Source organism: Schistocerca piceifrons, chromosome 3 (genome assembly GCF_021461385.2).
Source record: "Schistocerca piceifrons isolate TAMUIC-IGC-003096 chromosome 3, iqSchPice1.1, whole genome shotgun sequence".
NCBI lineage: Eukaryota > Metazoa > Arthropoda > Insecta > Orthoptera > Acrididae > Schistocerca > Schistocerca piceifrons.
In genome coordinates this window covers 465,765,652-465,775,410 of record NC_060140.1, presented here as the reverse complement: position 1 = coordinate 465,775,410, position 9,759 = coordinate 465,765,652, and the positions used below count along the sequence as shown (strand labels likewise).

General features: G+C 37.5%; 1 pseudogene; it reads right to left on the bottom strand.

Annotated features, from left to right (window-relative positions):
• Positions 1–8,671: 8,671 nt before the first annotated feature.
• Positions 8,672–8,789, bottom strand: LOC124790542 (annotated as a pseudogene).
• Positions 8,790–9,759: the final 970 nt, after the last annotated feature.

Below are 9,759 nucleotides of genomic sequence, written 5' to 3'. Positions count from 1 at the left end.
AAAGATACAAAATGGATTATTGACCTGAAAGAAAAAATGTGTATTATGCTGAAAAGTAGTAAACTTCGAATTAACAGGTAATGAAACGTGTACTTAATATGTATGTATTGTAGCTGTCTTTCCCAAAACATTCAGTCATTATACTATGTGACGTAAGACATGCTGTCAAAAGGAACTGCAACAAATACTTAAATAACTACATAGCATATCTTAACTAATAGTAAATATATAAACTTCATTATTCTCAGCTGCAAGGAAAAACTTCATTATTCATATTATAATAACTTCATCATTATCATCATCTGCAAAGAAAAACTTCATTATTCATATTATCATATTCTTCATACAACTATTCATCATCATTTATTATCATCTGCAAAAAATAGACACTTCATTATTCATATTCGTATTACCATTTATTTCATACAACTATTCACAGTACAGAGTTTCTTACTTCTAGCATATTTCATCACTAAAATTAACATCTGTAGTTCCGTCTGACAGCCTGCATCAATCGCTTCGTATTCTGAAAGAAAAATAATTAGTCAAGACTGCTATCATACGATGTTTATAGTATATTCTGGTTAATGCTTGTGAATTCTGATCCATTTACTCTTCATGACACGGTAGTGCATTTTCTTTCGTTCATTCCGATGGTTAAACTTCCATTTCATAGTAAGCCACTATGGTTTGTGTAATTTATTTCTTGTACACGTTATTGCTTTCTGAAAATGATGAATAAGGATTAATATCTTGCATTTAAATCACATACCCATTAAACGAAAACTTGTGTCTAGTGACATAATTAAGCATACAGCATAGCAGGACAGAAAAGGTATTAGGTCAAAAACATAGACAGTTTTCAAGTGCAAAAAATGTGTACACAGTATCATATTGTAGTAGCAAAAAATGTAAAACAGTCAAGATGTTGAGATATCATGAGGCAAAATGTCAATGTCAGCTGGTGTTTGTTACATCTTAAACATTTCATAGTGCATACAGACAAAAATTCTACTTTCGATAGGAAAACAATCATACAAACACAAAAAAATGGAAAACGTGCACGGTCTGATGTCTAACGACAAGAAAAGCAACCTGCTAACCTTACCTTGCCGGGCACTTGCCAAGAAAAAATACGATTATTATCAGTAAGTAGTCACATAAATGTAATTGCATAAGTGGCCATATAAATATCAGGAAATGTCATTACAGTGTGATAAATCGTAAAGTATGTTCATTCAATAAAGGGTTTAATATTGGAGACATGGTGATTACCTTTACTTTTTCTGGTTCTCAAAGTTTCGACATGTACTGCATTGGGGTGAGGAATGCTGCGAATTCTATATGGACCTGCGTATAGAAGCTCAAATTTACTGCATCTACTCTTTCCTCTGTTGGATAAATAATGTGTACGTACTAATATCTTCTGTCCTATGTGAAAATCACGGCGTGTAGAAACCTGTTTTTGCTGTCTCCTCCGGCGCTCTGTGGCACGTTTGATGTTGTTCAGCGCAATGTCAATTATTTCATGGTGGCCTAGTCGACGAGATGTAGGAAAGGATGCTAGTTCTTTAATTTTGTTGGGTGGTTAAACGTTTTTCAGTGTAACAGTCGGAGATAGCATAGTAGATTCATTTGGTATGGAGTTAATTACATCCTGGAATGAGAGTATGTGTGTATCCCGATCAATATATTTTTTATGGCAGTATATTCTACATAGTTTACCAATTTCTTTCATTAGTCGTTCACAAGAGTTCGAAGAAGCGTGATACTTGGATATATAGATCGGAGAAATGTTTCTAACTCGTAACATACGTGTCCATAACGCAGATCGAAACTGTGGTCCATTGTCGGAAATTACTTTCAATACATGTCCTACATGGAATAAAAAATGTTTTACAAATGCATTCGAAACAGATTTAGCAGTAGCTTTGCGTAACGGAGTGAAGGTAACAAATTTCGAAGTGAGTTCAACAGCGACAAAGATGTTGCAAAAACCTCTAATAGTTCTGGGAATCGGTCCAAAAATGTCTACAGCGGCCATGTGTCTCAATTTAAAGGGTACAATGGAATGTAACAGAGGAATATGTGAAGTCGTGTCTGATTTAGCTTTCTGGCAGATTTTACATGACGTTAAAACTCGTCGAATACGTTTCTCCATGTTAGCAAAATAACAGTTCTGTCTCAGTAGAAGAAAACATTTTCTGGCTCCATAATGTGCGCAACTTAAATGGGTATACCAAATTAATTTGTTAACAAGCTCGTCAGGAATACATAATAACCAATTGTTGCTGTCAGGGTGAGAGCGGCGAAACAGAATATTATTGCGTACAGTGTAATGGTTTCTGATGGTAACATTATTCCTATCTTGCCAAAGGTGTCTAATTTCTTTCCACACGTTGTCTTTGCTCTGCTCTTGTGCTATGTCTCGTAATGATGCCGAAATAAAATTTTCGAATGCGACTTGTTGAATATACATCACGCTAAAATTTGCTTGGCAGAAGTTGGTTGCGATGTCTTGCTGATTGTTGCTGAGAGAATGGGATAGTGCGTCTGCTACAATATTTTGTGTACCGGGAATGTGAACAATTGTAAAATTAAATTCCTGTAAATAAAGTATCCATCTGCTTAACCTGTCGTGTGTAAATTTTGCGGAAAGTAAAAACTGTATAGCTCTATGATCTGTGTAAACGGTAGTGTGTCTTCCATAAAGAAAATGCCTAAATCTCGTAAATGCCCATACAACACATAATGTTTCAAGTTCTGTAACAGAATAATTGCGTTCAGCAGGTGACAGAATGCGACTTGCAAATGCAATGTTTTTAATTAGTGTAGTGCCATTTTCTTCAGTTTCCTGAAAAATGTGTACGCCTAAAGCGGTGTTAGAACTGTTGGCGGCAATGGAAAAATGTCTAGTAAGATCTGGGTGTGATAAAAGAGGTGCATTCAACAAGGCATGTTTCAAATTAACAAATTCAGAATGTGCTTGGCTATCCCAGGACCAAATAGCGTTTTACCCGACAACTGGCATAATCTAGGGGTGTCTAAAGCAGAGTAACGAATAAATTTACGGAAAAAGTTAATTAATCCTAAAAAGCTGCGTAAATGTTTCTTCGTCGTTGGAACAGTAATGTCGTGTAAAGCTTGAAGTATTTCCGGGTCAGGCGCAATACCTTCTGCTGAAATTACATGTCCAAGAAATTTTATGGAAGTTTTGCCAAAGCGCGATTTGCTAAGATTAACTGTGAGTCCTTGTGCACGAAAAGTTTGCAACAGTCGTTCCAGAATCAGATTATGTTCAGTTAGCTTATGCGATAACGATGTTGTCCACATATGTTGTGATTCTGTCTTTCATGCAAAAGAGTGTATCGGATGTCGTCAAAACTAATAACATTTTCGTGAACAAGATTCTGTGTGTCAAAAGTATGGCTTACGTTGCTGGAAGATGCAACCTGTACTGTATCGAGTCAAATTCTTTCTGACGTGCCGTTATTTGCGGGAGGATGCTGTGGCATTTCAACTATTTGTACTGTTCTGTTATTTCTTCCTGACGTATTAGGTTCGGGATGATACCGACTGTCTGGTTCATTCATAATAATCTGTTATTGTGGATGATTCTGCTGCTGGTAAGACCGACTGTTATGCTGAAAACTGTGCTCATTACTTTTACGTCTGTCATAATAATCATTGCTATACGCCGCGTTGCGATAGCAATTGAAATGATGTGACTTCTGTATGTAGTGGTTTCCTTGTTGCTGTGCGTTACTATTTGGTGTGGCCGACACTATACATGTAGGCGGCGAAACTTTAAAGCTTGGTTGACCTTGCAGACTACATTGTTGGTTAGGTATGCTAACCGGCTGGTTTTGTTGATGTTGTTGGGAAAAGCCTCTATTGTTGCCAAAATGTGATTTCTGAAAATTTTGTGCATACTGATGATTAGACTTTTGTCTGCTATTAGAGTTCTCGTGGTTGTCATTTCTGGAGCGTATAATAACTGTCACTTCAAGTAAAACTCGTCATATCAGGTTTCTTTACTCATTCTTAATCCTAGATAGGTCGATAGTTGAAGAGCTGTTTTGATAGATATAAAGGATAGTAAAAGAGAAGACAGCAGTGCAGAAAACTAAAGATGAAATAGCACTACTACGGCTCGGGGCCCTGTGCACGCTATGGCACATATTCATCGAAGCGTAATGACTCCCCTGAGGTCTCTTACGCGCTACAAATAAAATTTAGTTTCTGCATTACAGGCAATGCCGGTGAAAATTCAAAAGAAAATTGTTGTATCCAGTCCATTCTTAAATACCTTAAATTTTCTCACGGACAGAAAATGCTTATAACCAAAATTATCGTCTCTGCATGTCTGAACAGGTTCAGGATTGTAGGTTAATCTGTTTGTCTGTGACTGTTCGGAATCTAACTCACGTACACTCTGTAAATTATCTAAATTATACTGGCTGTGTGAGTCTGACAAATGTTCGGAAAGTGGCGTATGCTGTGATGTGTTAAAGGCTGAAATATTTTTCATCTCCATCAATTCGTGCTGTAAAGATGACAATTTTGTACGTAATGTGTTATTGGACGAACCTATCTCACTGATCGTCTGCTGTAAATTTTGGAATTCGGGTGTATGATTAAACAAAACTGGTGACGTATCGTCTGATTTGGTGTCATTATTATTTTCGATAACATCAATACGACTGGCCAATTCATTATATTTTTCAGTCAGTGCTTTTACATGATCATCGTTTTTAGTATCACAAGCATTAATTTGTTTTTGTATTTTACGTGTGGTTTTGTTCAATTTTTTTAACGTCTGTTTTGATGGCATCAGGATCCTGTATTAGTTCCAACTTTTCAAGTCTGTTGGTCATTGTCTGAAAGTCTAATGTGTGTGTGTCTGATTTTGTTTTAAGATCGGAGATTTCGGTGTTCAACTGTTTGATTTCGTCTGATACTGTAGCAATGTTGTTGTCTACGTATGTTTTTACTTTCGTAAACAACTTTCGCTTATCTTCTTGTCTCTGTGCAGTAATTGTTTCCATGACTTGTTTCTTTACTTTATTCTGTTCCTGTATAAATTTACGGTAACGTGTTTCACTGTTTTGTAGGAGGTGATTAAAACGTTCGTCAATTTGACTATTTTGTTGTTCAAATTTCGTGTCTACTTTCGCATCCAGTGTGCGTGAAAGTTCTGATGACATTAATTTAAACTCGTCGCGTAACTGTGTTGCGTATTCAGAACATTGTTTAGCGACTGCACTAATTTCATCTCTAAGTAATTTAGTTGTGGCTGCATGTGTATTACTTAATTCTTGTGCCACAGATCTAATTTCTTCACTATTGTTCCTAGCACAAGCCTTAATTTCCTCACGTAATTGTTCTTTAGTATCATGACATTGCACGGCAACGGCTGTAATCTGTTCACTGAGCTGTTTGAAATTGTTGTCTTGTTTTTCATTCAACTGTTTGGAATTGTTGTCTAGTTTTTCATTCAACTGTTTGGAATTGTTGTCTAGTTTTTCATTAAGTTGTTTATTCGATTCATTAAGGTTATCTTCTTTTTCATTAAGTTGTTTGTTCGATTGATTAATTTGTAGCAATAATGCCATAATTTGATCCCAGCCAAAATTAGCGACTCTATTTTCTGTGCTGTGTGATGATGTATCTGCATGTGTCACGTTTTGTGAAACCATTTGGTCATTGTCTGATTCACGAAAAGGTTTGCTAATTGGATGTGCACTGTGGTTCACTACGTCGGAATCAAATAAATCTGACGTATTTGGACTACATTGTTCACCTTCGTGAGAAAAATTCACCTGTTCACTATGCAAATTTTGAAAATCAGGCGTGTCAAACTGGGCAGCGTTCATTGTATCGGAACGTGCCGCGTCATCAATTGTTAAATTTAATGTGGACATAAATGAATTTGTTTGCACATCATTAGCATTTAAATCAATACTAGTAATTGGCCCGCACTAATTATCTGTAATTAAAGGATTATCACTATTACACTGAGTGTAGCTAGTATTATCTGTCAAATTATTCGAGTCGGCTTTCTCACTCATTGCACATCGCGATGTACTGTTAGCAGTTTTTCGCGGCATTTTCACAAATCAAAGTTAGGCACAAAATGAAACAAAGACAAAGCAAAAATGGAACAAATACAAGTACAACAAAGAGCAATAAATTGCAGATGATCTGTGAAAGAAAGAGTGACAAATTAGAAAATGCGTTGCGCCAGATGCAAACTACATTTAATATTAAGTAAATAAGAGCAGATATATAACTGACTACTACTCAGAAATTCACAAAGAAAATGCGATCCTGGCCGGTTGTCGCCAAGTGTAATCTCCCAACAAAAGTAAAAAATAATATGAATAATATTCACGTTTAGTGTAACCTCCCCACAAAATAAATTCCGTAACCTACCAACGGTAAAAACAGTAATTATTTATATCATTCACATTTAGCGTAACCTTCCAATAGTAAATTGCGTAACCTATCAATAATAAAATGTTACTAATCTCTCAATAAAAAATTGTCGCTCACTTTTAACCTTTCAATAATGACTGTGAATTTAAACTGGTGAATTCTGGACGTCAGCAGTGCTGCGTCATGGCCCTGAAAGATCATACTGAATAAATTGAAAATTCTTACCTCAGTCTAGTCGCCGGATAACGCATATATATACCTGCTCCAATAAGATATTTTTCTGGCGCAGCTCAGTGCAATGCTGCCAGATAGATTTCTCATGTATAAAAGAACAACTGATTTTTCTTTGCAATAATCGGGATGACCATGGATTGGAGAAATTAGTAAATTCTTTAAACTGAAATGTATGATCGTCAAAAGTTACTTTTTATGAGAAAGATTATTATTAAGAGATTTTTTTAAAACATTTACATGGGACTTGATTTAACAATACTACATATGGGCGAGGCTGCTTTTACCTTACATTACAACGCTCAGGCTCCTACTACCACACAGTTCCTACTCCATACAGCACTGCTCTTTGGTCTGAGATTCTCTTATACCTTACATATCGCAGGCAGCGCGTGAGCAATACATCGAAATTACGTCTGCTGGAATGCGCTAACAACAAATTCCTTAATCATGGATCTCTTACAAAGTTATATCGTATATCTTCAGATTCATGTCTTCTATAAACCAGCTTAAATAGACATCTTCCAAAGCTCTGTTAAACTCTAATAGTCGATCCCCTATCTGTTCCACGTCGACTCTCATTTCTTCTTACGAGCTCGGATTGGTGAAGGGTGCGGGAAGAGATCGTTTTAAAAAAAGCCATCCGATATTTGCCTTCGCCGTTTAACAACGTCACGGAAAAGCTAAATATGGGTGACAATACGGGTATTTGAATACGAAAGCAACGTCTTATCTCCACGGCACCTTGTGCCTTAATAAATTGGTCCTGTCCCCGAAGATCCGTCATCGATTCTGAAGATCGATAATGATAGACCCAAGTCATTTGTATATAAAGTGATAGACCGTTATTCAGGAATAGAAGTAAAATGAATTAAATTCTAGACTTCGGGCAAGAAGGAAACTTCACCATGTAGTCCTTGTGGTCACGCACTGTTAGCTATACTCCAATACTAGCTAATTTTCTGAAGTTTCCTCTGTAGCAGATATGGGAAAGGACATCGTTATTATGAGACGAAACGGCATTTTTTTTGGTTGAAAAACTAATAATTGATTTAAATTATTATTTAAAAATGGCTCTTAATTAGAAAAAGATGACCATAAGTGTACAACGATATGATTTTTAGGATCCATTAAATTTTCCATACGGGTTACTATTAAAAGGTGATACATTCCTCTCTCTGGTCACTATTTTATTAAACACAACTTATTTCGAATTAGTTGGACTGTTTTTCATCGTCATCCACTGTTTACGGAATAATCTCTACATCTTTCTTATCTAGGACAAGACACGTCGCAAAACGAAAATTTATTTAAAATTTTGTATTGTGGGAATCCACAGCCTCTAGGTGCTTAATAAACGTAAACATGGTCCGTAGTAGGTTGTAACGTGATTCTTATTTAATCGTTCGATTAGCTAATTTCGACTGCTTGTCACGTTTGTGGAAATTTATTTATTTTCGTTTCAGAAATGCAAAGTATTTAATTAAGCAAAGGAAATCGATTGTTGACATAAGTTTGCTCTTTGATTGACCAGAAATTGAACACTCCGAGTGCATTCGGTATCGCCCTCATTAGATCTCACATGGTTTATTTGGCTGGAGGAAAAGAACAGTATAGTTGATGGTTGTTAATTTGCGCAGCACCACACTTGTGGAAACATAACTCAGCAGGAAGGCCCCACTTTCTGTTTCTTTTTTAGGCGCTGTTTCTTATATGTGAGTGTTTGGTCCAGATATTTAGGGATTCAGTGTTCAGGAACAGTTCCTTTCCGTATGATTTGAAGGGTTTAAGAAGAAAAGAAGCACTCCGTCATCAGGCCACAAGTGGTCTATCGGGACCATCCGACCGCCGTGTCATCCTCACTGAGGATGCGGATAGGAGGGGCGTGTGGTCAGCACACCGCTCTCCCGGTCGTTACGATGATTTTCTTTGACCGGAGCCGCTACTATTCGGTCGAGTAGCTCCTCAATTGGCATCACGAGGCTGAGTGCACCCCGAAAAATGGCAACAGCACATGGCGGCCCGGATGGTCACCCATCCAAGTGCCGACCACGCCCAACAGCGCTTAACTTCGGTGATCTGGTGGGAACCGGTGTATCCACTGCGGCAAGGCTGTTGCCAGATTTGAAGGGTTTAAGCTGCTTTTATATTCCTAAGGTGGAATACACAGGTTTGAGTTTTGGCAGATTTCGGCTTCAGGTCGTTTTCATTGCAATAGGTGGTACATTCTTCCAAAACCTCAGACAGGGAATACAAAACACTCGGCCTGAGCAATGATTGCACAGTCATCAGTGTAGACAAGACTCTGAGTTCCTTCAAGCAATGGCTAGTGTTTTTTTGTTGTTTTTTTTTTTTTTTCTTTATTGAGTTTCAATTCCCCCTGAAGGAGGCGGGCTGGCAGCAGCTTATTACGCCGCTCTTCAGCCTACAGAATTTGTTTTAAAAAGATGAAGATAATAAATAATAAAAGTTGGCGATAAAATCGGTGACTTAAATGTAAAATGGCGGAAAATTGTGGAACTTAAAACATAAAACAAAGGGTTGATGATGCTAATAAAATACACAGGAAGCGGAAAAATAATAGACAGGCAATTTAAAAAGATGGCGACAGTGTGGTTTCCGTTCGCAAGAGATATAAAACTCACACCCAGCGACAACATGATTTCTGTTCGCAACACTTTGGAAAGACGCACAACACTGAACACTCACTTAAACACTGCACTAAAAAGTTGGCACAAATATGACATGCCACAGCCGAGAGCAAGTGGGGGGGATGGCTAGTCGTTAGCGCAGATGTTAAATAGCAAAGATGCGAGCATACTGCGTGCGAGCACATTACCTCGGTGTATACCATCCTTCTGTGTTCTCCATTTGCATCATTGTCTATGAAATTCCACGATGAATCTCCGCTTCTGGAGAAGGTTTCTGACGTTGTACACGAAGTCTTCAGTGATGTTATACTCTTTTGTTTGAAGATGCTGCCGATTAACTTATTCGTAAGCCGCAGAGAGGTTAATGAACACAATGCCTGTGACGAGACGTGTCTCGAAGCCATCGACGATGCGCTGTCTCAATATCTGTGCTGTACAG